The sequence below is a fragment of the Anser anser genome (genome assembly GCF_964211835.1).
Source record: "Anser anser genome assembly, chromosome: 2".
Classification (NCBI taxonomy): domain Eukaryota; kingdom Metazoa; phylum Chordata; class Aves; order Anseriformes; family Anatidae; genus Anser; species Anser anser.
In genome coordinates, this window is record NC_139721.1 from 152,218,584 (window position 1) to 152,240,763 (window position 22,180).

The 22,180-nt window shown below is 39.2% G+C and overlaps 1 protein-coding gene across 7 annotated transcripts in view; it reads right to left on the bottom strand.

The window, feature by feature from the left end:
* The window catches only part of ZMYND11 (zinc finger MYND-type containing 11), a 107,609-nt gene that overhangs the window by 63,203 nt on the left and 22,226 nt on the right, over positions 1 to 22,180 (bottom strand). For 2 of the 7 annotated variants that reach the window (XM_083823689.1, XM_083823687.1), the window contains exon 2: positions 13,336 to 13,416. The exons of the other annotated variants lie outside the window; for them this stretch is intronic. The gene's annotated coding sequence lies outside the window, so the exon portion shown is untranslated. The remainder of the gene's footprint in view (positions 1 to 13,335; positions 13,417 to 22,180) is intronic. 7 annotated transcript variants of the gene reach the window in all.

Consider the following 22,180-nt stretch of genomic DNA (forward strand, 5'->3'; position numbering starts at 1 on the left):
TACAACAGGCAATAGACTCTCTTTTTAAAAGCTTAACGATGCATTTTGATCACTGAAGAACTTTCTTCCAGTGCCACCACTTTCTGAATGAAAAAATGACTGATTTATGACTGCTACCAACATGTATAATTTATTCGAGAGCTCTGTCCTCAAAATGAACTCTGTGGTGAGCATGCGGATACTTGTAACTAGCAGAATATTAACTTCAGTAACCCAAAATAAGATAAAAATGCAAAAACGTTACACCATCTGTGCAATGCTAAAGATGGGAATTTAAGTATTAAAAGTGTCCCTCCTCTCAAATTCACAAAAATTAAACAGATTTGAGTATTTCACCAGTTGCAGAAATGCAATTTAGAGGTCTGTGGGACTAAGAGGGACTTGTCTAAGAGGACTGTCAAGCTTCAAGATCTGGTACTATCTCAGCAACACTCACACACTCTACAGGTATAATGAAATAAAGCACGGTATATTAGGGAGAATCAATGATTTAACAGCACTATTACGTACTTCACTTCAAAAAAAAAAAAAAAGGAAAAAAAGATCATGTGAAGTGATATGTATGTCCAGCTGCAATTGTATGTGAGGCACCTCTGGCTCCTGGAGATACCAGAGAAGAGCTGAAGTGCACAGGGCTGTCACAGACACAGTGTGGTCTCATCAGCCCAACGCTTCTGCTTTAGAAATCTTTTCCCTCTGGGATTTAACGCAAGGGCAACTGGATGGACCTCCCAGAAAAGAAAGGCTAGGAATACATTTTTGAGGGAATGGTAAGAGGCAATATGACAGAAATACAACAAAGAATGACAGCTAGTAGATACCATCACCTAAGAATGATTCAGAGAAAGTCTCTGTTGGGAATAGCAGGAGAAAAGATTCTGCATCCCCTTGACCTCCTTTGCATTCATATTACAGAACATGAGGACATTGCAAGTTGGAAACCCCTCCTAATTTGTAAGAGAACCATATGATTAATTGTAGAATTTAATTCTTAAGGAAAATAGACCTCCAAAACAAACAAAGAGGGTTTGATACTAACAATATAAAGGACAATCTTTACAGCCCTACTATCTTAAAGGAAGCATAAAACTCCTTGTTTAATGCAGAACTGACTAAAAATGAAACTGTTTTCTGTACTCTAGCTCTCTCCTAAGTATCTGCTTTAATGGTTGATAGCCAACATTGCAGCAGACAGGCTGGACACGGAGCCTTGTACACAGTACCATGTGAGGATCAAGGAGGAAAACACTCATCCTCTTCAACCCTGATAACAGTGTGAAACAACAGACCAGTTCTCATTTTATTTTGTAACAAATGAAATGGTTCCTGTTATCCCAACTCTTTTAAAAATAACATTATTATTATTTATTTTTTTCTGGCGGCCTGCCATATAGCTGCCCATGTGAGAGCAGTGCTCTGGCAGAAGGGCAAGGAGGTGGATTTTCTCTCAAACAAACCCCGGCGATGCCTCGGCCTGAGGGCCACCAGTGCAGGGCTGGGAACCCACCCTCCATGCAGCCCCACATCTGAGCAAGGCCTGACCTTCGGGACTAGCAAACTCCCTCTTGTGTACCTAGGGCAGGAAAAGAAGCTGATGTCCTAGGGAGACAGAGAGGGAGAGCAAAGGATCGATGTAGTTGCAGGCTTCTGAGGCTGTGCAGTGGCAGATCTGCACCTAAGAGGGCTGCCCGTGGGGGGCAGGAAGGCCTCTCCTTGGAAAGGCCCTACCGAGTTCTTCCCCTGCCTGTTGCTGAGGGAGGAGGACATTTTCCCACCATTTTTATTCTACCTTCTCCAGTGTCCCTTACATAATAAGTTGGATGGCTGCAAGAAAGCATTTATTTGGGATCAGGAGTACACTTTTGGAACAAATCTCCTGCCGCCCCTCTACCTACCCTTGTAACACTTTATGTGATCGAAGCATGTAAACACCATGTCCTTCTGCCAGGATACAGCAATCACCCATGTGATACAATAATTTTAGGAGCTATTCTACCTTCAAATAATATACATGTTTCATTTTTACATCTCTGGTTTACTCTTTAAGGGCACTTTTGTTAAGCACTGAGTTGACGCTCCACTAGTGTTGTAGAACGTCAGAGGTTCTTACAAGAACATAACAACAGTGGGTCTCGTACATCATGCTTACAAAAATAGAAAAACGGGATGTGTGTTTGTTTGTTTGTTTTCCAAAAAGCCCAGACTATTAACATTATTTTCATCTTTTGATTGCATGGTATAAAAGAAATACAAAGAGCCTTTGGCATTAAAGAAAAAGATAAAAAAGATTGTGGCATATTTATTCCTGTTCATTGCATTGTCACCCTTCCCACATGGTAAAACCAACCAGAACAGTACACTCTCTGCATTTCTGCAAATATATTTAAGCAGTTTTCTATATTATTACAAAATCTGAAAAATAACCTTTATCAGACAGTTAATAGTTAATAAAATACTGCATAGCACTACCTCCAAGCAATAGAAAATGCTCGCAGTACTACAGTATGCACAACTTCCTCATACAAATAATAGTTTGAAGTTTAATGGGAGCCATATTACATTCTTAAAACTGTATTTATCACCCCTGATTATTTGCTTATGAGTGGGTACACACGTGAGACAACAAGCATAAACTCCAGTGCGTGTAAGTATGTACACAAATCTAAGGCTTAGAGGTTAAGTGCTGAAAGAGGCCGATTCATCTATGCAATGTTTTCAAGAAGTTTGAACTCCAAAGATTCTTTAAAACTACAAAAAAGAAATGTACGTTTACAGAGAAATGCCTGAAGATGTTTCTCATCCCCCTCCTTCACTACAGCATTCATTTCAATATTTTGGAAAGAAAAACTAAAAACTGAGGTAAACATTAATTTTCCAGTTGTGATTTGCCAGCCATCATGATTTTTTAGCTGTCCATACAAATGTATTTGTTTCATGCCATTTCTGTCATGTTCTGCTAACAAGCTTACAGTAGGATACAGCTTTTTGGAAAAAGGTTGAAAACTAAAGGATTGCTAAAAATCCAAGAATTTATATCAGCAGGATGTGTCTCAGATTTTGCAGAAATCCATGGGACCTGGAAAATATAGGAAGTATTCTCCTTATAAAGGAAGTTTTGTGTGGCTGACATGCCAGCTTACACGCTTCAATCACACACTCACAACAGGGCCCGAAGCAAATCATTTTTCTCAGTTTCCAACTCTCCAACTGTTCCTCGGTGTAATCTGAGTAAGGTTTTACTATCTTTTAATTTCCTCTTGAATGTGCTAGTTCGAAAAGTATACCACTTTATTTCACACAACTTTAGTCAAGAGCTAAATGTCACCCACATTTCTTACTAACCAGGAAGGGTGAACAGGCAGGCTCAACAAACTGCTCTTTATCTTGTGGATACACACAGCATTGGTTATCTTCTCAAGCTCGGCAAAGCCCCTAGCAAAGCATGCATTGCCGTGCAGTGGCAAAGTTACAGCGGAGGCAAACCAGACTTAACTGTCAAAACAGCACCGCTACTAGCTGTTAGAGACACACTCGGCCAAATCAAATGCTCTACAGCCGTCTTGAAAGAGTAGTAGATATGGAAATCTGCACTGCAAGTCAAAACAAAATAAACAAAAATCACCTTGCAACACGTCTAGCGTTTTAGCGCAGGGAACCTCCTGACCCGCTGTTTGTGTCCAATTTAGCAGATACCATCAAGTACTATGTTTAGCTGGAAACTGTTCCTACTGACAGAAACAACTGAAAGATAGGTAAATCTTTAGCTTTAGCTGTTAAATACCATCACCCAAGCAAAATACTACGCCTCTGAAAATTTTAACTAATGAATTGGACTTTGCACTGAAGCAGACGGCGCTGCAGTTGGGTGCTGCCACTCTGATGGGAGCTGCTAATTAAGAGCTGACAAGTAGTAGCTTGTTAAATCTCCTGCTTGTACTTCACCGTAAGCAAGGCTACCTGTGGCGCTCGTCCCTTTCAGTGCAAAGTCAAACAGGTTAAACTTCATCCCTGCTATTAGCCACCATTTGGCTGAGATTTGGTATGCAGTTAATTGCAATGGAAAGACAATTTAAGGAGTTGATCCTTGCCATTGCTCAGCTGCTAGCTTCTGCCTTTCAGCACCGCATCCCTGGGGCTTGCTATTATTTCATCTTTGCTACACGGTGAAAAGATTTCAGGCTCAACAGAAGGAAGAAGCCAGGCTCAATCCTAGGTATTTGTGGCTTTCATGCTGTGAGACTGGCTGAGTTTGGGCAGTTAGGAAACTTGGACACAGACTTCACTAGATATTTATATGCACTTTATAATGCGATGTACTCTAGTATTTCTTACAGGCTAACTTTTTATAGTAAGTATAAAACCATATACATCAGTGGTACAAGTAGTTCCAAATGTTTAGTTCTTTGTTCTTGTATTAAATAGGAGTTTCCTACTAAAGTCCAGATCACAAATTTGGGAGCTGATGTAGAGTTGGGGGTCAGTAGATTTTATACAGATCTTTATTGTACTCTGAAGTTCTGTGAGTTTATAGTTTACAATTAAAACTGCTGTTAAAACATATCTTTCATCACCAGTTTAGTGGGAGGGTAAACTCTTCAGTCTTTCCTCTCCTAGGACAACTGAGAGCAAATGTAATAACTACCCTATTTTAACATATGGAATGTGAATGTGAAAATGTTTTGACTGAGCAGCAGTGGAGGTCATGTATGTTGGGAAAAAAAGAGAAGATTTAACTGCAGGTCTGTCGTCTAAACCTTGTGATCCAAAAGCATGGTGAGTAGCTGCTGGGGTGAGAAGAAAGTTCTTGCAAGGGCAATGCCAGATTTTGCTTTATCATTTACTTGCCTTCCTGAGGGTGCGATATTACAAACATAGCCTAACGATTAGCTGGGCACCTAGTAGCAGAAGACCCTCTTTACAAAACTGGAGATAATCAGAAATACAGATTTTGCATATGAATTCATTTGCAAATGTTTAAGAATAAGCAAGTGTTTTGGTATCATTAGATATTTATACTGGACTTAATCCCAATCCACTAAAATCAACAAATGCCTTTCTGCTGACTTTCCAGATTTTTGGAGTAAACTTTTAACTGCTGACTGCTCTTTTACGTCCTCACAATGAAAAACTTAGGGAGGTGTTCAATGACATTAAAGAAGCTGAAAGATGTAACAAAGACTTGTGGCTGAAATAGGCAGAAATTTCTTTGTTAATTAAGCTATCTGTAGATAGAAAATTAGACTGTAAATTAAGGAAAATTACTGAGTTCTTCAGTGCTCTTTTTTGTAGTAAGAGATTAGTTTATGTCGTAATGCTGCCATTTTGGAAGTTATGAGACTAGGGAAGATTTTGGGATGTTCAATGTGTATTGTTCCTCATGAAAATCTTTTCATTTCACTGTTATATTAAATTGCACACAGTATATCCAAAAAAGATGTTTATTAGCATAATTATCCTAGCTACCTCTCATGTGCAAGTGAAATAATTGTGCTGTTATGCACGGCCCTAACTTCTGCATTTCCTGATTGCTAAATTTGTAACCTTGACATCATACAACTTTTTGACTGAGGTTTTGCATAGCTCCAAAAAGTGCAGTACAGACAAAAAGCAGGACTACATGAGTACAGAACTGCGCTGTTCTGCTTCTTTCTCTTTGCAATTTAATTTTTTTCAACTTCAGTATGCAGAACACAAGAAAGCCTTTGCTTTTACCTTGTGGCATTCCAAGATGGCAGTGAGCCACTGCAGAAAGCAGAGCCAAGGACACTACAGAATTAAAGGCCCCAAGAATACTTTCACTACACATATGTGTGAGCTCTATTTTAATCCCTGATACTGCATTTAGTTCATTTTTATTGTATTTCATTTCAAAATCATAGTGTCTTTCACTGAGGCTAAGGCACAGGATACTTGAATTTTTAAGCCCAGACATTCTGAACTGTCAGTGTTCAAATAGTTGAACTCTTTCTTTTGAAACCAAACTTGGACTTTCTTGTTTACTTAATTCACTCTGCTAGAGAGAACTCGACAAAAATTGTGAAGTGGTGAGGCCTCCATCACACAACAAGAATTTCTAAGAAAGTGCAAGTGTAAGTCAGCGTAAACAGAGTATAACAAAACCTGAGGTGAAGCAGCAACGACAGCTGCTGAGAAAGAATAATAGCCATACACCCCAAATAAAGGCTGTCAAAGTCGTTTTGTTTGCTACCTAGTACAAATATATGTACAGGGCTAAAATGTAATCCTGCATTCTGCTATCCCTCAAGCCAACCCCAGTCTGGAATTTCACACACAATAGCAAATGTCGTCCTAAAAACTTGGAGGAAACGACCCTTTGTTCCCATCTGGCAGAATTCACTGAATAAAACTTTATCTAGCAATGTAAGTTTGTAGAAGAGAAGAACACAACTGCCAAAGAATGCAATGCAGTCAAAGGAGCTGAAAGCAAAAAAAGTTTTCACTTACTAGCAATGTAGCTATCACCTTCCTTCAGTTTACTACTTTTTTTTTTTTTTTTTGGAATGGTCGGTATGTTTTTACTCAGGTAATGTGCTCAGGCAAGCTGAAGCACATAACGTATTTTCTGATAAGCACTTGTCTCAATATAATTTTCATGTGCCCTGGTTCCACATTTGTCTTTTGAAATAAACGGTATTTTGCTTAATATTACAGACTATTATTTTGACTATTCTTTTTACAGCTAGTAACAAAATTAACAGCTAAATGTGAATATCAAGAGTAGAACCACAGAAGTTTTTGTTTGCATGAGAAAATACCACCACTGAAAATGCATACACTGTTAATGTACTCAGCAAACTTCTGAATTAATGCAATTTCAATTAAAAAAGTTTAGTGCGGTTTAGCTAAGGCTTGCTTAATGAAATTAAGCTACACTAAATAGTTTCCACGAGGGAACTTACACTAGTATAAATTCCTTTTAAAAATATGGCTCTTGTTAAAGTGATGCAACTTTCTCATGAAGATAAGCTTTAGCTGCCATGGTAACAACGCCCTTATTTCCAGGATGATGATACACTGGTATGAACAGCCTTTACGTTGCACACTTAGAGACTGTTCTCCAAAAGACTACTCATCTTTGTTCACAGAAATCTTCTATACAAAAGGCAGTTCAACCCAACTAACTTCAACATCACTAAATAATAGATGGTTCATGCGAGGTGTGGATTATCGTCCCGCATGCTTCTTGTCCACTATTATGGCTGAAAAAATAACGAGTACTCTTCCAAATTATTTAACTGGGGAATAATCAATGTAATGCTAGCACCCAAATCGCTATCAATGATGCTGTTTCTGTGAATGCAGGGAAGCATGAACACACAAGCAAATCACCTTGGCTTGATGTAAGAGGCTTGAACCGACACATCTTACCTTCCATTTGCCACAGACGACGAGCATGAAGAGGGTCAGTTACAAAAGACTAGGTGACACATGGGGGCAGGCAGGATCGTGTGTCTGAACCCACGCTGCATGCTAATACAGGCTTTCTGCAGTTTAACTACACCCGCTACCAAATCCCGTATTTTTCAAGGCAGCCTAGAGCTAAAACACGGCAAGGTGCTCCAGGAGAATCCACAGAAGGAGTTAACGCTTAATGAGCAGAGCTACTTCCCCGTGTAGACAAGCCCTTAGTAAATAGATACTTCCTGTCCACTCGCTTGGCTGTAGCCAGCGGAGATGATTAATGCAGCTATGTGCATCCTGACAGGCTCTAATGCTCACTTGGTCATAAAAGGGGAAAAACCATGGCCAAAGAAGGCTGACAGTGAGGGCTGGAATTTTCTTTTGGATGATAAAATAGATGCCGCTTTGATTCTGCAACTCTTTCTGCTAAAACCGAGAGGTGGAAGACATCTCAGAAAATGCTCAGAAATGTAAATGAGAAGAGTAGCTCTTCCTCCAACAGCAATCTTTTGATCATCATCTTCCTTGCTGTTCTAAAAGCTAAGGAGCTTGGTTATTCTGTAAGCTTCAGCTGAACTGATGCAATACGTTTTCCCCCTCAGTAAGTAAAGTATAATGAATAAGGTATGATGACATAAATAAATAAGTGATTTTTCACGGTATATTACCAGGAAATGTAATTCCACATAAGGTCAGTTTCACACTAAACCAGAAGAGAAAGAGACACGTTTCCCAGGTCAGAGAATTAGGAATGTATGGAAAACAGCTAAATCACGGAAAAATGTAAATTCATTTCAGATTATGCAAGATATATGGTAAAATAAAGAGTGGATGTTGACTTTTTGCAGATGTAATGTGAGATTTCAAATTGCTGTTTTTTCTTCCCTACTCTTTCTCTGAACTACATGTAACTGACAGTATCTTTAAAGTACAAATTGTGATTCTGCTGCTAGCAGCATGACTTAAACCTCAGATGTTTGTAAAAACTATTCCTCCAGCAGGCTGCATTTTTATTGACAAAAGGCAGCTGAATCAATTTTTGTTGCTCCTTAACAAAAACCAAGACTGTCTGAACTTGTTTCTTTCCAAGCTATTCTCTTTGGCCTCTCCCTCTCCATAAATAAAAGCACAACTACACAACTTCTAAAACTGTCCAGATATTGAATTATTTGAATATCAGCATATTAGTCATGTGCGAGCACTTTGCTCCAGAAGTCAGGCCATGAATAACATTTGCCCAGAAGAGACTCCCTCTTGTCAAAAGTCATCTCAGGTTGAGTTGATACTATATGAAGAAAACGAGTGCCATTCTGAACCAGTTAAAGTTTCCAAACTGAAGCTAATTCAAGCCCAAAACTTGGAAACCTGCTGAAATCTGCTCAGAACTTCCAGAGTTAAAATGCATTGATCTGTAATGCAGGTAAGATGAGCCAAAGATAAACAGTGCCAAAGCTTACAGGCTTTTACAGCTTTAATCAAAAGAAACTTTAAGGCAGGGAGAGGATCAAATTGTAAAATCTGGGCTTTAGATCCTGCTTCTGAAATTCAAGACGAATGTCAGAAATAATGGAACTGAAAGTTTCATGCAATGCTCCCCCCAGCTGTGGGACAGTTCATCAAAACAAGATCAACAGAAAGAATAATATATTGTACAACCGGAAGCCTTTCCCCAAGTTCCCAACTCGCTTGTTTTCTTCTATGTTTTTAAAGTGAATTTCCTATGTTGAACATAAACATCTGGCTTAAAAGTATACTCTGAAGTACACTAACTGAATATGTTCTGTCCTTCCCATTACCCAAGCTCACTAATTATATACATTTCAATTCAACTTTCCTCTCATCCTGCCCCAAACCAAGTATATCATCACTCCTTTGTGAAGCCTTTATCCCTATCCATTTCAAAGACCCATTTTGATTTTTTTTCCATTGACATTTTGATTTTTTTAAAAAACCTCAAAAAATGAGTAATTTATTTTGTTTGCACGTACTTACTTCAGATTGCCCTCAATTTCCACCCCACTCCTCCCACCAGTCCCAAACGTTCATGTCTGGACAAGGACGAAGCTTGCCTTGAGGACAGTTTACAGACATGTGAGAACAGTTTTCAATAAAAGTGATGTACTAAATAACAGGATTCATAAGTAAACAAATCCTTAAGTGGAAAACAGCTGAGTACAATAAGGACCTTTGTGTTTTTATCTTTGTTGCAGAAGTTGATAAATTGCAAGTGGAAAAATGACAAAAAGGAAGTTTTGAAAAACACAGACTTTATAAAGAGAAACTTAAAAGTCAAGAAATGGTTTGAAGAAACAAAGATCTACCAAAGAAACTGGTCAGGTGATGAACACATGTTGAACCTCTGATAATGCCAGCTTCTCAGCAAACCCAGATAACAGCTGACATCAAGAAAACTTTGTCCTACCATTACAAGTTAGCATTTCCTTCCGACAAGTTGTTCAAAAGAGACAGAGTGAGGGCAGGAGGAATATATCCCTTCATTTTCTAACCAGCTGTTGGTGTGGCTGATGTTGGCAAATGGCTTTTTCTACTCTACAATTTTCCCCCCAGTACAGTACATGCTATCTTAGACTGCAATCCTGAATTTCTTTAGCAGTTTCTTTCAAAGATTTTGGTGGGAGAACCAGTGTGATCTCTTTTGATATATTTTCTACTACCTATGACTTTCAGATGCTTCCAACTCATATTTCTCATCTTCTCTTACCTGAAGCCAACTTATAACATGTGTCTTTATTTTTTAATGTAGAGAATTCGACTCAAGGCTCTTCCAGGACCACTTGTAGGTGAACTAAATTATGCACTTTTTTGTAACAGAAAATCCATTTCACTTCATCACGAGTCTTGCATTTTATATCTGCTCTGCATTACTTCCACAGGAAACTTATTACTTTGACCAATGGTTTGCTATTATATTCATATGCAAGTCCATGGTGTGTGCTAGAGCTAGAGGCCAGAGAGACAAAAGTGCTCTGCAGCTCTGCAGGATTATGACACCTCTCACTTGCAAAATTATGTTCTCCCTCTCCTGTGGCAGGTGCACCTGAAACCTATTTCTCCAAGCACTGATGATGATGGCGATGATATAGAGCAGATTACAAAGGCCCTTTAGGGAGGAAATTACTTCCTGAACACTCAAGAGCTCTTCCTGCTATATCATTATGTAGGACTGAGGTTTATTAAAGGCAACAGGACCATACCGATCTTCTCTCAGCCACTTCCTTCGGGCACAGAAACATAGGATTAATAATTTTGTCAGCAGAAGTAAGGCTTCATTTTCAGATTATTTCAGTTATTCCTCTGCCAACATCTGGTTGGGCTGTGACTCTACTCCTTTAACCTCGAGGCAGATGAATGAGCTCTGACACAGAGACAACCCCACAGGAGGAGGAGGGAAATTGAGGGAAGTGCAGGAAAAGACTGAATAGCGTGCCACTGCTGTGGCTACCAGCCAAAGTTAAAGCCCAGCACAATTAGCTAATTCTACCATCAATCTCACATAAATTTCAGAAAGTATCACTCATGAAATAGCAGCCCCATTCTGATTTCTGTGAAAATCTTCTCTGCATAACACAAAGAAAAAATTGCAAGAGGATTGTAATGTTATGGCGTTATAATGCAGGGCAAGTCTTCCAACCAGCATCCTATTTTGTCATGGGGACACCTGGGCAGAAGATGCAGAGTCTGCTGTGCCGCTGAAGCACCTGCCCATACCTGCTCTGGCTGTGATGCCCAGTGCTGAAAGGGGTGTTTAACTCCCAGCTACTTCACCAAGCAAAAGAAAGGACCTGACGCGCAGCCTGACACTGCCTGACCTGCTTCAGCTATTCCCTATCCTACAGAACTGAGCCTGAAGTGGAATGGGAAGGTTCGTTTGTTCATGGCTGCGTTTTTGAAGCTGGACTACCGGATTGCTTTACTTCAGACAGTTACTCCTTAGGAAAGCGGTTATTTTCTTGGGGGGATGTAACTTTTATTCTCACATAAGTCAAATATGTTAATAAAGAAAAACAAGTATAAGTTTGGGCAGACTTCATAGTAACAGTGATTTCCTTACAGACTTACGCACGTGTTTCTTTTTGACAGGCTTACCCGCCATGATTAATTCTAAAGTGGTTTAGAAACAGGGGCTGAGCACACTATTTCTTTTGTTGCCCATTTCATAAAGGTGCAAATTAATTGTTCATTTCACATTCTAGAGTATGGCATGACCTAAAGCGAGACTCTGAGAGCTTCTTTTACTCTTAGGAGCCAAGTTTAATTGTTTTCAGTGGTAATGAGGCCCCAGTAGGAATGCGTCATCTAAGTGACCAGTGCCTTTTTCTCCCGTACACCGTGAAATCTGAGAAGTTTTCAGCTGTTTTCGCCTCCACTAACAAAGACAGAGTGGATCTCATTGAGTGGTGACATATGCTGAAGGAAAGAAGTAGAGAAACCTAAACTGGTCATTTTAAAGTGAAGAATGACTTGTAGTAATGTTTTTAGCTGTTTCAGGCCTATTCTTTCCATGCACCTCCTCTCTGTTAAAGACTGTCTGCTGTTCTATTTTAAGACATGAGATTTCCTACCAAAAGTGACTGTGGGTTTAAAACCTTCGCCAAGCTCCAACAACAGAAAAACCTCCTTCTGGGGCAGACTTTTCAGGCAACGTTTGTCTGAGGCTGCTGTCACCGCAGCAGTCGCACTCGGTTCAAAGCACCACTTTAAACTGACCACAAGGAACTTTACTGTGAGTCTAGCAGCGTGGCTGTTACAAGGGACAACGTCCTGTCCTCTTTCGAGTTCATGCTACTTCTGCAGCCTTCGGGCTTAACAGTTTCAGAGCGCTACAGAAGCCACTGACATTCATGTCAGTCTCTGGATTGCAGCTTCTGAGTTTATGACAGATGGGAAACCAACAGAGGAGTTAAAATCCTGTGAATCCACACACAGCTTATAGCCAGTAGCCATCTGGCTGGGGATCTACATAATACCACAAGAGGATGACAAAAAAAAAAAAAAAAAGGCATTTACATTTGCACTTCCATTTTTCTTCCCCTCCTTTGTGCTTCCTGTTTTGAATAGGTTTCATGACTGCATTATGAACGGTCTTTCAACAATTATATGGGTCTTTCAACTATTTCATATAGGCAAAACAACTAAAATACTTTCTGACTAGCACTTTTCACATAGAAAAATACATTAAGGATTAGGCAAAAAGTCCACCACATAACAGCATAAAACATTTGTCTCTTCTAGGTAACGGCCAAACAGATAGCATTTAACAAAAGCACGAGCATTTGAGGAAAGAGCACCAGAACGGAAAGCACCAAGAAACCTTATTCAGCAGCACTGCCAGTTGCTCTATAAAAATAATTCAAGGCAGAAGTTGTAATGCAGGGCCCCTAAAGTATAATTACCTAGGAAAAAATGTGGCCAAAAGTTACCTAACCTGTTCAGAGAAGAAAGCCGTGATTTATCCCAAAACGCGCCGGGAAGGCTGCAAATCTGGTTTTCAAAGGTAAAAGCATAAACTTCACTAAAACTTACTTTTGCATGGCAATGTCTCCTAGGTAGAGACAGGAAATACTGAAATACACAAACATGAAAGAAAAAAGCACACACTTATTTTCTCCCCTCAACCTACTGCAATGCTCAGAGGGGTGTTTTCAACCTACAACTGGGTGTTTGTTGGGGCTTCAGTTTTCTGAAAAGAAAAGCTTTCTGTAGTAAAGAAAGAGGAGAGCTGCTAGAGCAAGAAATCTTTTCCCTGTGTTCGATGTTGCAAAAGTGAGCACATATTAAGCAACTCAAGAACAGGAAATAATGCTGACAAACAAACTGATATTCTTTCCATAGCTTGATCGCTCAAAAGGAGGACATTTGAAACTTCATCTCCGCAAATCAAGAAATGTTTACTTTTGGAAAGGCTGCTGAATGCTTGTGTATTCCTCCTAGTCCAAACGTTTTATGATCCTTCCAGTGAAGCAGATAGTCACACTAGAATAGAAAAGAACATCGAGTTGAAATTCTTCTAATAAAGCTCTTTCCTTAGAAAAATCCAATTTTATTGGTAGCAAAATGGTTGTGGAAATACACCAGTCCTATCTGATATGTACTTGGGAATCTCTCTTACATCTCTCCACCTGACCTGGAGTCTCCAGCATCATAGGCATAGCTGTAGAAGCAGAGTTATAAAGGCAGTGTCCATCTGTCTCTTGTCCTATAGCAAATCTGTTATTTTCTAATGTAACCTCCAACATGAGAGAGAGGCTGGGGGGAAGAAAAAAAAAAAACTGATTAAATGCAGACATCTATTTCTGAGCTAATCACTCCATGCTCCCTTCACACTTGATGTGATCTACTCAGTGCGACAATTCATCTTGTTGTGGAGCAGACATCGCAAATAGGTCAGATGAATTAAGCCCTGAAATTAACCATTTCTCTCCACGGAAGATAAAGTGAGCTTAGGATGTCCAATTCATACGTTTGGAGTTAAATCACACACGCTCCACTCAGAAAGGCCATCCTTTTTCACCAGCAATTATGCTTACCCAGTTTAAAGTCCTGCTTGAAACTGAATTTCTTCCATCTCAGCTAAGGGCTCTAGCCACCATATTATTGCTTTTTTTTCCTGCTACTTTGCCTTTCTTGGATGACAAATTTCATCGATACGTTTTCAGTTTCCATATGGACATCTCTGAATAGCTGAAGATGTCTTATTTACCCCATCTGTTTAAGGTCGAGAAATGCAGTTGTGTTTTTCATTGAGAAAGGCTTAAATAACTGCATATTTTTCCTCAGAAATAAAAAATAAACAGAGACATTTCAATTATAACCCTAGTAATATCATTACAATTCTAGTAAAATGGCAACTGATTAATGGCAACGTCTGATATATATTCTAATTTTCAATTTGAATAATGTATATTTTGAATTAATTGTTTCCTGACAGATTGAGTTTTTAATTAAGGAAAAATTGCAGTGTAAGAGATTTTTTTCATTTTTCTTTCAAGAAGTGTAATTTTATAAATGCAGCTATCTAGCCAGGCAAAATGAAACCATGAAAGCGTAACTGCAGAATTTTCTTCAGTGTTTTATGATAATACCTTGATCAAGTTGAAGCTAAGCTAAGGAAGAAAACAAATATCCGTACCGACTTTAGGAGGGTAGCTTTTGCTAACTTTATCTCGTGGGTCACAAGGCTTCTGATGATTTCAGATCAGTAGTCGCTACGTTTAAAATAAAAGTACAAATTTTTCATCCCTTTTTCTAATTTTTTGGACTTTGACCTAAATACTGCATCACTGCTGGAAATGCAATCTCATCCTCCTGACTTTCTCAGCATGCAGCTAATCAAATTTATTCAGTTAGTCCGAGCTTGATTTCTACATGCACTTCCCATGACTACTTCCGACCAGTTTAAGAAGTACAATAAAATGAAGCTGCAAACATGTAAGTAATGGAAATTTTTAATATTGATGTCCCTGTCTTTATCAATTTGAAATAAACGCCTCCCGTTATTCACCAGGGTTCCCTCGGTTTGACCTTGAATTTTATGGAGCTCGCAGAAAGTTATAAAATGGGACGTAAAATTAATCAGGAAAATGTTGAAAGCCCAGGTAGAGCCTCCCCACCAGCAGGAGCTGTAGGGGATGCTTTGCTACGGGAGTGAGCAGCGCGCCAAGGAGCAGCCCTGCCCCAGGCTGCCACCCCGGTCCCTTCAGGGACTCCTGTTTACAGGGTGCTGGAAAAGCCGTTCAAGTCATTTTGGATCAATCTAGCAGTGTAATTCAAGCCTTCAGCCTTGGAAGCTGCTTTTGTCTCTTTCTATGAGTTATTTAGAGGAAACAGCAAGCTGTTCTACCTGTTAAAACATGTTAGTTTTCCAGCATGCTAAATAAAAAAAAAAACACAAAACTATCTGAATTCCTACCCATAGGTTTCACTTGCAAATGATGAGCTCAAGTTTGATACAACTCTGTGTATGCTCCTCATATTGTATTTTTTAGAAAATATTTTAACTTCAGTAGTTGCTATTTAGAGCAAACTTCAGAAATAAAAGAGCAAAAATTTTGAAATAAAAAATACCTCCATTTTTATTTCAAAAGAAATTGTCTACTCCCATGCCTTCAGTTCTTATCTTACTACTGCATATAAATTGAGGGATCCTTTTAACTTCAACTGATTCACAAAATACAGAGTTGAATTAAATCCCAAAGTAGCATGTAAAAACAGCTCAAGTTCACTTGGATTTGCTGGTGGATCAGGCAACTTTGTGCTTTTGCGGCCAGCACCACCACATTTCTGGGTTCTTTTGTTTCAAGCCCATGCTGGTGTCACTCACCAGCATGGCCAAGAAAAGCAGGGCCACGCTCGGTGGAAGTGTTCGATACGATACGATGAAGTACAGAAGGCTGTATCCTCTCCCGAACGATGGCTAGCAGCAATGCTTCAAAGAAATTAGACACTACAAATACCCACGATGAACCTTGCTAATTGCAGAAGGCTTTGCAGGTGACAGAGAGAAATGAGGGCTTTGCAGATGCTCACAGGTAATGTGCTTATGTCTTAAATCACGAGATTTGATTACCCGTCTCTAAGCATGCCTTGCTGCCACTGTTATTAGCCTTTATATTATGAAGCCCTTTGTGAAAATTGAACCGCTATATTTAACTGGATGACCTCCACAGCGAAGTCTACAGGCCAAATGCACGCTGTCTGAGAACAATATTTATACCTTCTAAAACTACAAGCTACTCTTAAATAGCTGATTTCTTGATACTATTTTATGAAGCTGGAAAAGGAGGAGAACAACACAACCTGATCATTTCACCTCACATTTCATATTACTATGTATCTCAAAACAGTTTTTTGTTTTCTTTTTTTTAACTATTTCATTTCTAAAATGGAAAGAGAAATACATCTTCCCCCCCATCACAACACAAACAGGACCTGTTACTTTTCTCTATACCATTTAGCAGTCCTAATACGACTACAATTTTAAAAGTTTAGATTTTATAGGCCCAAACCATTAGCTCTTTGTCTCTTCTTCAGTTTTCGGGCCGTCCCTTACGCTCGCCAGCTGCAGCCAGACAACTTCCTGATACACCGCTTTAATCCAAACCCTGCCACTAGGACTGCACAGGAATGAAAAGCAGTTCCAGAGATCCTTTTCCCTTCAGCTATTCCCTTAAAGAGTTATGGATTTTTCCTTACTCTTTGAAGACATCTGTGTGAAATTACCCACACAACAGTAATCCTAACAAAAACCAAGGTTTATTAAAACAAAGAGAAGCTGGAATTAAAACAAAATAAATTGTTTGCTTAACATAGCTGAATTTACAATTCTCATAAGTTAAATTAGATAAGGCATAAACCAGATAAGCTTAACTTCAGATAAAAAAGAAAAAAATGAATCTTGTAGTTTATCCTTTGAAATGAAATATCTTTTCTGACCACACCAGTCAGCCTGTCAGTGCCGCTTGCTGCTTGGAGACCAACAATTCCCCCTTTTGTCTCGCACAGATATGCCTAATAAACCCCATTTCAGGTTTCCTAAACACTTCTCCGAAGACAAAAAATGGGCTTTGGTAAACAGTTACAGTCTCCGTCTCCGAGGAGTTACACCACCAAGGAAACGAAAAACCTTAATTATGATTTATGGCTGCCTTTCCAAGGTTTATGACCCAGCTCAAATATTACCTCTTGCTAACCATCTTGGCTGGCTGTATCTAGTTTTTGGCTAGACCCATGGGCAAACCTCACCTAAAGCAGTTGCTTTTCCCTTCTACTTGTCACGAGCTATGAATTACAGACAAGGGCTAAGGCCCTCTGTTACAATCAGCTACGACTCGAAACAAGTCCAATGGACCTTTAAAAAAAAAAAATCAGTCTTGGCTGATGTCTCAAATGACAGATTGTTCTTTCTTCCTGCCTTTATAGGCTTCAGGACTCATATATACCCAGCTTTTGCTTCAGCACGCTGTGTCATTTAGCGGGTGGTATTTCCTTGAGATGAGAAGAGCACTGCTCTTGGAAAGCTGCAACAAAAACTGATCTGTGATAGAAACTTTCACCACTGTGGAAGCGTAATGACAACAGCAGGCTTGTTCCTTCTCATATGCAAACATGGATGCAGTCATGCTAACAAAAAAAAAAAAAAAGGCTTAAATAAGCAGAGCTTCTTTTTGTTGAGCAAATAAAAATCATTGACCACACCAGCACCCTGCAAAGTTAACTCGGTGTAACTTTTCTAGACCACGCTTAGCCCTTTATTCTTCAGCCTCTCCAATGAATTTGAAAGCAGAAGAAAAAAAAAAAACAAACCCAGACAAGAAACCCTGAAGGCACAAAAGTAATGGAGGTATTATTACAGATCTACCAAACAATATCCATATAGGCTTGTCTGATGTGATACAATCCAGTGCTAAGCCAGGATTACAGTAGGCAGGTAAGAAGAAGAAACAGCCATAACTCAAAAGCACATTCCTATAGGAGAGGGTGAGATTGTGGCTCTCCGAGCACGAACTACGTCACTTGTCATTTCTTGCTGCAATGGGATGCTTGGAAGAAACACTTGAGCAGCAGGAATTCAGGGTGCGGCTGCACTGGGCTCCCTAAAGCCAAAAGCAAATGAACTGTGATCCAAGATCTGTTCAACAGAATGTTATAGTCATTTAGAGATCTTTGTTTGTTTGGTTTTGATTATGAAGTCGTCCGTGGGACAGTCCTTCCAAGCTCGAGATCAAGTTAATTTCATTCATTACAGCAGCACACAGAGCTACTCAAACATTCAATTAAAATAATCTTGCAGAACTGCATTTAAATTGTACCAGCACTCTGATGAACTCCAAAGCAAAACATAAAATAAAGGTCAAACTGTAGAGAACACTACGGAGCAAGTTAATACCCATGAAAAATGAGCACAAGAAAAACAAAACTATTCCCCAGTGAAACATGGTAGCAGTGGATGTGAGGAGGGATGTTATTCCTCTCCTTTATTGCTCCTCATTGAACAGAAGAAAAGCCAGAGAAGAGGAACTTCAACATTTGTATTGGGAAAAGGAAAAGACAACTCCAGTTTAACATGTAACCAGGAAAGAAAGAGTTAGAAAAGAAGGTGCATGATGAGAACAGGCCCTCACTGCTTGCACATCTCCTCTCAAGCCACAGGACACAAGAATATAGCTATAGGTGATTTTACTTTTTTTTTTTAGTTTGGTCAACAGTTTCTTATGAGAAAATCATTTTGTAATTGACTTAAGGCCAGGATTACTTCTTAAAAACAACCAGAAAAAAAATTCTTAATGCTTTAGTAATCTCTCTCTTAATCCTCTCTGTACATATCATTGGAAAAGACTTCAAAAACTGATTAATCCAAAGATAATTATACTCAACTGTTCTCCAAAAAAATGTATTGGAACTCAGCTAATATACAGTGTTTTCCTTAAAGGAATAAACTATTTAAAGATTCTTTCAAAATTATTTCAGACGTACATATTGATAGTATGAATAAAAGTTAATGAAACTGACCTAAAGATCTCTAGCAGATTCCTTTCAAGAGAAAGGTTTTCTTAATTCTATAGGGTTTCTGCACACATCTGAGGTTAGTCCAAGATTTTACCAATATGTTCAATTATTTTTAAAGGTATAAAATGTTTATATAACATGCCTCTGCCTGTGAGGAGAGGGGAGCGGCCCTCATTGTTTTTACAGGGAAAAATGTAATGTATTACCCATAAATTAGCATGATACTTTGAATAGCATCCATGAAAAATCAAATTTGATACAAAATTTTAATTATTCAGAAATATATTAATTTTAGCGTCTGACCTTCTGGCTACCACTGCAGCAGAATACAATTAACACTCTTCTGAGGTTCCCACAATGTATATTCAAGTAGTTTTTTTATGACTAAGTGCTACATGAAACGATACAAGGGAATCCTTTGAAGTACTGTACAGTAACACTGGAAAACTGCATCTGGTGTATTTGCACACAAATATTCTGCATACACAGTGCTGAGCTAAACACAGCACCAGGGTAAATTTCCTCTACAGGTGGTGAATTTGGACAAACATTATTGTCCCTACATTAAAACATGACAGAATGGCAGAAGTCTGTTAACAAGGTAATGGTTTATCACACGGCCTGTCTTCACTGAAGACAGAGAATATTTTAAAACCTCATTACAATTCTAGTGTCAGAAAGGTAAACACAGTTTTGATAGTTATTCCCTATTAGAGGTGGATCCTAGTGCAGTGGGAGTTAAGGCCACATTTCAGGGGTATGAAGGTACGTCATACAAATGCTGCTAAACATGGCTGAGATTTAAAATAAAAAATAAAATTAATTCAGTGACTGAATTAACTGATTGCCAAATAGCCAACACAAAGTGACTAACAACTGTGTACGTGCATCTACATTCTGTACAAGCATTTATGGATTGCTGTAGGACAACCAACAGATGTACACCTCAGAATAAATATTTGTAGAGCTTCTGGCTGAGCATTTGCAATCGTTTACCTGAATTAAAACAGGACCCTTTAAGATTTGGGTTCTCAAGGTGTGATTTTTCCCAGTCCTCCTTTTACTTCAAAGACATTTTTCTCATGAAGTAGCATAGACGCAGCCTACGGCCACTACTTGGACACTGTAAGCCCCGCAGTTTCTCCTAGTGAACATGTACAAAAGCACCTGCCAACTGGGGCACCTAATGTTGAAAACGTATGGAGCGGTTTCACCCAAATTCGCCAGGGCACTTGACTACAATACGGCTTACCCAGGATTCGGACAACCCCCACGGCAAGGAGATGTTCCCCACCAGTGCCGGACGGACAGCCCAGGCTGGGGAGAGCTCAGGTGCCCCTCTGGACTCCTTCCACTTGTTTGAAGAAGGAAATATTTATTCTAACGTGATTCACATCTTCATGTCCTAGATGGCTGCACTCTCCCTAAGGTTAGAAACCTGTTGTGTGTGTGTCTCATTTATTCACTTATCAGAAAAGGTCAAGATGATACTAGGTAAGAGAAACTAACTCCCCAGTACATTATAGAAACTGCTTTGTAAATACATTCATCACTGTGATATTGTCCATTGGTTTGCATCTGGCATTTCATTTTTCCTCATGCTTGAGTAAGAAAGTATTAAAATTACATGTTTAATTTTATTTTTAATCAAACAAAGCAAAATTCTGGTAAAACCCAGGTATTTGTGAAAAACATACACATTCCAATTTTCACAAAAGAATCTGGAGGAGGGAAATTAGATGCTACATATTCTTAATAAATTATGCCTCCGGTGACCTTCAGTTCTGATGAAAACTGGCACCACTCATTTTTTTAATTACTAACACAAAGCTCTGGATTAGTTAAAAAGCTTATCCACTAGCGCTTGGATGTCTACTTCAAATACGTTGTTAAAGGCAAAAACGTGAACGGCCTGCATTCATCACATTTTAAATGCAAAAAGTGACAATTCTCATGACTGCACTGCAAGAAAGCAGTGCAAGCAGTGCAAAGGGCTGGCGTTTTGAGTTACGCCTGGACCAAAGCTGGCATGCCCAAACCTGTTTGGGAGGGAACAAGGTGTTTGTGAGATGCCCATCACCGTGCTAAAGCACAAAGACAAAAGTGAAAAGAAAAGCTCTTATTCTGCCTAAGGAAAGGTTTCACAATGACACGGCACGACATGGACAGTGCTCCTCTGGTAGGTCCCCGTGGGACAGGGAGTGCTAAAATGGTTTTGTTGGAGACACCATGGCGTGACTGTCCTCAAGAAGCTGGTGATGATGGGGATGGTAACAGGAGCTGCATATAGGTGTAAATTGGCAGAAGAAGTATTCTAAAGGATGACTCAGTACAAGCTAAATTCAAGCAAAAATGTTATCCTCCACCACTGCATCAGGCAGCTTGTGTCCACAAGCCACTTCCAACACAAAATCCACAATTCTAACCATAATTGGATGTATTTGGCCAATGCACTTCGTACTGGACTTGTCCTAGGATGCAGAGCTAACTTTGAGTTACAAAGCATCATCAAACCCTCAAGGAAATATTTAATTTCCAAAGTTCATAGGTAACCTTTCAAGAAGAGAAACTAAGACTTGATGACTGAGAAAATCAGTTCCTCTAGCACAATTCCTAGTACCTAAAGAAGTAGGATTTTCTGTTAGATCATCTGAAGAACTTCGTAACACTGGATACACATCCTGCCCACAGTTTAAAGCAGAGGGACTTAAGGCTTTGAAAGGTTAAATGGCTTGTAGGAGATCAGAGTATGTGTAAATAGCAGAGAGAAATCTCCAAGCTCAACCTCTCCTCCTGTTCTTCCCTTGCTCCACTGTAACCACATACAATTCCGCACCAGAGCCTTATACCAACTGGAGTAACAGAAATTATTTTAAAAGACTGCATATAGGGGGGGGGGGGAAGATAAAAAATTCTCAATGTGTTCTAAATAATTTGATTTTAAGAACAGCACAGTTTCAGTTCAATTCTCAATACCAGTTATAGTCTTTCTTACAAAAAACTCAAACTCATTGCAAAATAACAAAGACAAACAAACACTATTTTTGGTACAGCAGCAAAATAGGTGGATGGATATCTCAAAAAAAAGATGTTTGAAGTTTCACATTTCAACATTGTCAACAGCTCTCAAGTCTATATCATGACACTAGTAGCTCCTATGAATAAGCATGTTTTGTAAGAGAGACACCAGACTCTGTGGCCAGATAACCAGGTGGGTAAGATGGTAGAGGAA